Source organism: Urocitellus parryii, chromosome 3, assembly GCF_045843805.1.
Source record: "Urocitellus parryii isolate mUroPar1 chromosome 3, mUroPar1.hap1, whole genome shotgun sequence".
In the NCBI taxonomy this organism is placed as follows: domain Eukaryota; kingdom Metazoa; phylum Chordata; class Mammalia; order Rodentia; family Sciuridae; genus Urocitellus; species Urocitellus parryii.
This window is the reverse complement of record NC_135533.1, coordinates 144651686-144659919: the sequence shown is the minus strand read 5'-3', so window position 1 is coordinate 144659919 and position 8234 is coordinate 144651686.

The following is an 8234-nucleotide window of genomic DNA, read 5'->3' as shown; positions in this document are numbered from 1 at the left end:
TTAGTGGCCTTACAAGAAGACACACCGTCTTTCTGTCCTTTCTCTATGTAACTGCTACACAAACAAGGAGAAGCCCCTCTTGTGCATTGTCTGACAGCCTGAAGGGACTCAGATGGACCTGGGTTCAAATCCTATTTCTTGAGCTGCTTGGCTGTGTGACCTTGGGCCAGCCCCTTCACATCTCTGAGCTTCAATGATCTTATCAGTCCAAGAGTAGTAATAGCTGCCTATTTGCCTCCTGGGGATGTGGTGAGAAGTAAATGAAGTATGGTGTCTGCAGCCAACCTGACCTCATCATTGTTTGGGTTAAAAAATCCCTTTTGGTGAATGCATGTTACAGAGGTGAAATATTGCTGCAAAGTGACTGTCACACAGCAGAGGTTCAACAGATCCGTTGCCCTGTTCTCCAGGGTTTTCCGCCCATGTGTTTATTTACTTAACAGGTGATCGTCTTTTGGTGCCTCACTCTTCTCATCTGTCCAATGAGGACAGTTGACATTCGGTTGAGCCACGTGAAACTGCTAGTATGTGAGTGTTTTGAAGTACAAAAAAAGTGGCGATTTCATCTAGAGCACCCTAATACCTCCTGGGACTGTGATGAGAGTAAGAGTAAAGCGGGGCACAGTGAGGCACACCTAGAACCCCAGTGGCTGGGGAGGCTGAGGCAGGAGGATGGCAAGTATAAGGCCAGCCTCAGCAACGTAGCGAGGCCCTAAGCAACTCAGTGAGACCCTGTCTCTACATACAACATAAAAAGGACTGGGATGTGGCTCAGTGGTGAAGTGTCCCTGGGTTCAGTCCTTGGTACAAAAAAAAAAAGTTAAGATTTATAAAATGAAACAGTCCAAAACATACTAATCCAAATGGGTGTAAGGACAATGATGATGGTGATCATGGTGTTGTTATGGTGAAGATGGTGATGATGGTGGTGGTGATTGTGGTGGTGGTGATGATGGTGGTGATGGTGGTGATGGTGTTGGTGATGGTGTTGGTGATGGTGGTGGTGGTGGTGATGGTGGTGATGGTGGTGGTGATGGTGGTGATGGTGATGGTGTTGGTGATGGTGATGGTGATGGTGATGGTGGTGTTGGTGTTGGTGATGGTGATGGTGGTGATGGTGTTGGTGATGGTGATGGTGGTGGTGATGGTGGTGATGGTGATGGTGTTGGTGATGGTGATGGTGGTGGTGATGGTGGTGATGGTGATGGTGATGGTGGTGATGGTGATGGTGGTGATGGTGGTGGTGATGGTGGTGATGGTGGTGATGGTGATGGTGATGGTGATGATGGTGGGGATGGTGATGGTGATGGTGATGGTGATGGTGTTGGTGATGGTGATGGTGATGGTGATGGTGATGGTGGTGTTGGTGTTGGTGATGGTGATGGTGGTGATGGTGTTGGTGATGGTGATGGTGGTGGTGATGGTGGTGATGGTGATGGTGGTGGTGATGGTGATGGTGGTGGTGATGGTGGTGATGGTGATGGTGATGGTGGTGATGGTGATGGTGATGGTGATGATGGTGGTGATGGTGATGGTGGTGATGGTGGTGATGGTGGTGATGGTGTTGGTGATGGTGATGGTGGTGGTGAAGGTGGTGATGGTGATGGTGTTGGTGATGATGGTGGTGATGGTGATGGTGGTGATGGTGGTGATGGTGGTGATGGTGATGGTGATGGTGGTGATGGTGGGGATGGTGATGGTGATGGTGATGGTGATGGTGGTGATGGTGATGGTGATGGTGGGGATGGTGATGGTGATGGTGGGGATGGTGATGGTGATGGTGATGGTGATGGTGGTGATGGTGATGGTGATGGTGGTGATGGTGATGGTGATGGTGATGATGGTGGTGATGGTGATGGTGGTGATGGTGGTGATGGTGGTGATGGTGATGGTGATGGTGGTGATGGTGGGGATGGTGATGGTGATGGTGATGGTGATGGTGGTGATGGTGATGGTGATGGTGATGATGGTGGTGATGGTGATGGTGATGGTGATGGTGGTGATGGTGGTGATGGTGATGGTGATGGTGATGATGGTGGTGATGGTGATGGTGATGGTGATGATGGTGATGGTGATGGTGATGGTGGTGATGGTGATGGTGATGATGGTGGTGATGATGATGGTGTTGGTGATGGTGGTGATAGTGGTGGTGGTGATGGTGATGGTGATGGTGATGGTGATGATGGTGGTGATGGTGATGGTGATGGTGATGGTGGTGATGGTGATGGTGGTGGTGATGATGGTGGTGATGGTGGTGGTGGTGGTGGTGATGGTGATGGTGATGGTGGTGATGGTGATGGTGGTGGTGATGGTGGTGATGGTGGTGATGGTGATGGTGATGGTGATGGTGGTGATGGTGGTGATGGTGATGGTGGTGATGGTGATGGTGATGGTGATGATGGTGGTGATGATGGTGGTGTTGGTGATGGTGGTGGTGATGGTGGTGGTGATGATGGTGATGGTGGGGGCCATGGTGATGTTTGTAGCATACAAGTCCCTGAGCTGTGCCTTGGAAGCCTGATGGGGAATAAAGCACCATCTGTCCCCTCAAGAAGCTGACCGGCTGAGATGGGAAGTGGGTGTAGGTGACCTGTAACAGGTGCCTGCTGGCTGTAGTCTGCTCGAGGGCCCAGGCCAGCAAAGGCAACGGCCGGAAGAATGCAGAGGGTTGAGGGTGAGGAAAGTCCATCAAAGGAAGAGATTCTGGAGCAGCCACAGCACAGCAGGTGGGAAGAAGAGCTGGGAGGGAGCGCCCGGTACCTCCCAGGACCCAGTGTCTCTCTGAGCACTGATGTCACCTGCCAGGAGGGAGAGAGGTCTCATTCCTGAACTCATGTCTGGCATCGCTGAGCCCTCACCCCTGGACACCCCACACCCCCACTTGATTCCCGGCCCTCTTTGCCCAGTCCCCGTCTCAGAGCCAAGTGTGTTCTCAACCACGCTGGGAGGTCTGGCCTCCTGCTCGGCTAACATTGGCCTCCCTTTTCTGCTTCCCCCACCCCAGCCCACAGGAATCTCCCCTCCTCTTCCTTACTAGCTCCATCACATGGTCCGTGAGTCTGTGTCACTCAGGGGACATGGCATTGGTCTACTCCCATCCGGGAGAGTGTCTTGTTCCTCATTTTACACCCGGCACCAGGCGGAAGGCTGGTACACAGGAAGCCCTCTTTAGACCCCAGCTGCAGGATGAATGCAGATGACCCAGCACTGGGGGCACTCAGTGTCCGACACACAGCGACGCCAGACCCTCGTGTTGTTGAGACACGGCCATCTAATCTGGCACTTCTCCACGCGTCGATCTCTGGACACTTCCCACCCTTCCACGGTCCTGGGGTGTGTTTGTGGGGTGATGGCTGTTGTCACTTACTAATTAGAAATTCACACAGAGAACTGTGAAAGGTTCATGTAAATTCATTTGAGAACAATAGGGAGGCCATGAAAGGGTAACCAAAACAGCACATTTTTACAAAAGTGATGATGATTTCCCAAACTCAAAAAAACCCGTTTAGAAGAGCCTTGCTTGGCGTTTCTGCCAATCTCCTGCGTGTCCAACAGCAGAAGATGCCTGGATTTTTGCGGTTGCTTCTTTTTCTTCCGATTGGGATCTCACAGGTCACAACGACTCTGGAAAATTCCTCTGTGGGCTCAAGAGAGCACGAGAGTGGAGGGGCAAATATCACCTCAGCGTGTTCCACAACATGGACTGGATCTCACGGATTTCCTGAACGTGTGGCAGGGACCACCCTCTGTGATCTCGGAGATTCTGTCTGAGAATCATGAGTTGAGTCCAACGGGACCATTTTATATTTTACAGATGGGGAAACAAAGGGCTAGAGACGTTCAGGAACTTGGCCAAGGCTAGGAGACAATTTTTCAACCATCAGCAAGGATAATAAAGACTACCAGGCAATGGCTTCTAACCACGCACCAGGCCTGGCTTAGCACTTGATGTAGCCATCTCATGAAATCCTTGGCACGACTCTCTGGAGTTGGAGCTGTTTTGCCTTTTTGTTTCCAGTGGAAAACGAAATAACAATAAGGATCAGAGAGGTTATGCCAGTTGCCTGATATCACACAGCTGGTCAGCGGCCTATCTGGGATTCAAACTCTGAGTTGTGTGTTTTGAGGGTGGCCTTTGGGTCCATTATCCATAATCCTGAATCATAAACAGGTAACAGACTCCTGTTAAAATGTGGATTGTCTTAACGGTTCAGCAAGAGCGGGGGTCAAAGCTGAGGTATCTGTGCTCTGGCTGTAGTTGGAGATGGAGGACCTGGAGGGGATTCTGGGTGAACTTCCTCTGAGACCTCACAATGAACACCCCGAAGTCTACCCCAGCTGTCTTGCAGCAAGTTTGACCAATACACCAAAGTCATTTCCATGACAGACAGTTCCCTGAAATCTAAAGATGTCCATGATCGATTGATGAAATCAGTTAAATTTGCCAATTTCCCAAAGCTTTCTTTTTAAGGAATTTTTTAAAAAAAATCCTCTAGCTAAGGGATATGAATATACTCCCTTTGAACATCGTCAACGACTCTATTTTAATATGTTCAATGATAATACCCAGTGAATCCAGACCTCTTGGATACTCTTACCCCCAAATCGATTCAAGGTATTTTAATCATATTCGAGATCCTGCTTAAGACATTCGAGATCGTACTCACTGGGAAGTCTCCATCAGGAAGCTCACCAGCCCCCGATACTCAGTTCCGAGGAGTTGGGTTCAGAGGCTCTGGGAGGATCTGGGTGGTGAATAGTTCAGGACTGACTTATTAAGAAGACTATCAGCTCCGCTCTAGAGGGCTGGCCTCCAAGAATGGTTTTGGCAAACTGGTGCCTGGTGTCTCTGAAGACGGAAACCGCTGGGCTCACCTGTCCTTGGCGGTGGTGAGAGACGTCCCCAAGTCATCCAGGAGACAGTGGGCGTCAGTCCGAGGCAGAGCGGGGAGGAGAACTGGGAGCAGGATTCACCCCTGTGGCTGGGATCTGAACTCAGCCAGGGACGGATTTGACCTCAGGCGGCGGGGATCTGAACTCAGGCGGTCAGTGCCTTGGCTGTTGGAGACTTGGTGGGATTTCCCCACTTGAACATCAGAAGAACCAGGCAGAGCAAGTCAAGGCAGGTGCCAGTCTAGACCACAGGCTCCTTTTCCTGCCTCTGTGCCACCTAGACCCAAAAAGAACAGGAGTTCCGCGGATCTCCCCGATGACTTCTGTGTCCCATGGTGACAAGGTGACTTAGGGCTCAGACTGGCTGTATCACGTTCCCTAAAACATTAATAAGAATAATAATAACCAGGAAGCCTGATGGGGGACCAATGCTGGGCGCCCATGGAGACCTGGCTGTTTCAAGGGGCCCTCCTGTTCTTGTGGTTGGGAACAAACCCTCTCATTCGGTTCTTGGTTATTCACTGAAGACGTGCTTCGCCGGCCCCCGGTGGAGGAATTAGAAAATACACAGGCGCTCAAATCCTCTAATAAAAAGCACCAATAAATCTGTCTGTTCGGCCTCTGGCATGACACTGTGGCCCAGGACCCTCACCTTAGGGGCCTCTGTCAAATGGAGTTGGTTTGAAGGTTGAGATGTCCAGTTTGGAGTCCAAACACAGACAGAGGAGGCTTGGAGGGGAGGCTGATACTGTGGTCAGTGACGAATGTGGCCATCTGTGGAAGGTGACTTCTGCTCCGGCTTGTCCACTTCTCTTAGATGTTTGCTATTTCCCCCCTTGGGAATAATGGGGAAGCGTAGATGACTTCACCAGGTTGCAGTGGCCCACGCCTGTCATCCCAGCGGCTGGGGAGGCTGAGGCAGGAGGATCACAAGTTCAAGGCCAGCCTCAACTTAGTGAGGCCCTCAGCAACTCAGCGAGACCCTGTCTCTAAATAAAATATAGAAAAGGACTGGGGGTGTGGCTCAGTGGTTAAGCACCCCTGGGTTCAGTCCCTGGAACAAACAAACAAACAACCACCACAACCCCTCAAGCGGTCATTTTCCTTTGCAGGGAGACCTTTCAGCATGAACTTGACATTGAGCCACTTAGTGAGAGAATGTGTCTTGTAAAAACTCCCCCCAGCGCCTGGTGTGTGGTGAGCCCCACGGTGATACCCTTTATTGTGATTATTTTAATATCAGGAGCAGCCACAGGACATCACCGAGCCTGCCCTGGGCCTCTCCCCGGCCTGGTGTCAGCCCCAGGGAAGTTGCAGCCCTGAGACACCCAGCGTGACACCAGGCAGACAAATGCGCTCATCTTCCCCTGATGAAAGTGGCACGTCCTGCGTGGAGCTGCGATGATTTATTTACCAGCGACAGCTCTGCTCCAGGGTGGAAGTGCCCTGGTTTGCGAGCCGTTCGTTCATTCATCTTGGTCGGCAACGCGGGCCCCTGGGATCCCCACCCCAGATCCCAGCCTTGCTCCATCCCTCTTGGAGCGCTGTGTCCGGCAGCTCGCCCTGGGAGAGTAGGTGTGAGGGCTGGAGCAGCGTTGGCCTTCCCACCTGCTCCAGGCGGGGAGGTGGTCCACAGGGTCTTTGCAGGAAGCCTCAGGAGTCAGATTGCTAGGGCTGCAAATGCCAGTTTCTGCTGTTTCTTAGCTGTGTGGCCTCGAGCCAACAGCTGGACCTCTCTGATCCCTCATCAAGATAAGGGAATAAGAGGACTCACTTTACTCTGTGCTTTCTTGTGAGGGCAGCTGTTGGAAACACCTGCGAGTCTAAAACCAGCCTGACCCGGGCAGGAAGCTCTTAATAAAAGGTGGTTATGATTCTCACCAACAGCAGCGAGGGAAGAAAGGCTGAGGGCGGGGCTGAGGCTCTGCCAGGAGATGAGTGACGTCATGGCTCATGGTTCGTGCCTGACCTCAAGGGCACTCAGCCCCGCCCCTTCTTGCTGCATTGTGACTTACACAGCTGGGGACAGTCACCCTTGGACACATTCTCATTGTCACACCCCCCTGCCTGGGGACAGAGTGACTGTGAGTTAGGAGGCATAGAAAAGTATCGCTACTCATCCTAACTCACAGTCACTCTCCACGAATTTGCTGAGTGCCTACCCAGCTGCGAGTTGTGTGCTTGTAAAAAACAGTTAAAAGGGCAAATTGTTTATCTTTTATTACAATAAAAAAAATACTTTCTGGTAGTAGGGATGGAGCCCAGGGGTGCTCTACCAGGAGCTCCAGCCCCAACCCTACTTATTTAATCTTTTCAAGACAGGGTCTTGCTAAGTTGCTGAGGCTGGCCTCCAACTTGTGATCCTCCTGCCTCTGCCTCCTGAGTAGCTGCGATTACAGAAATGCACTCCGGTGCCCCTGCCCTGCAGTATGACAAATGTTAAACCAAATGGACTGTGGGGGACGGGGGTGGAAGCAGCCTACGTGGGTCAAGGTGAAGGCAGGGAGGCGGGAGAGGCAGGTCAGAGACTGGACCCAGTTGGGAGTTCAGGGTTGGAGGCAGAGCTAGTCCTCGGAGCCAGGTGTGGAGAGGGTTCTTGGGTGGGGCCGGTCACAAGCCTCCCAAGGCTTCCAGTTTCTGGGGGTTCTGCCAGGACTGGACGTGGGACTCCTCTGTTCATCCGGAGCACGAGGAACAGATTCCACAGAGAGAACGTTCTGGGCTGGAGCCCGGGAGGCCATCAGCCCTGCCCCACCCGCCCTGCCCGGGCGGCTCCCTCCGTTGGCCGCTCCCCCTCTGTTTGTTACATCACCCTGGTCGCCCAGGAGATGAGCTCCCAGGTCACGGGAGCCCTGATTCAGAACAGGGTGGAGCACATGAGGTCAGAGACACCCTGTGCTTGTTTAAAGGGGACCTTAGCAACCCACCCGAGAGGTGGGCTTGGCTGGGCCTCCCCCGCGTTTGGGCACCATGGACAGAGAGCACGGAGCAGCCAAGGGCGGGGGCTTGGGGCTCAGACAGCCCTGGTTCAAATGCCAACCCACCCTGCTTCCTACTTCCTGGGTGACCTTGGGCCAATGACTTCCCTTCTAGGGTCCCCAGTGTCTTCCAGGAGGGACAGACAGTACCGTCCACCTCTGGGACTGGCGTAGGGTTTAAGAGATGTCAAGATGAATGATGTTTTATTTTAATGTATTTTATTTTAGTGACAATTATTGGGCAAATAAGAAGGTCTTCTAGGATGAAGATGTCAGGAGGTGACCTAATGACGGGGCACCAGGAGACAGAATGGAGCAGAGTTCTGGGATCTGGGTGGGGAGGTGTCCATTCCCGGGGAGAGA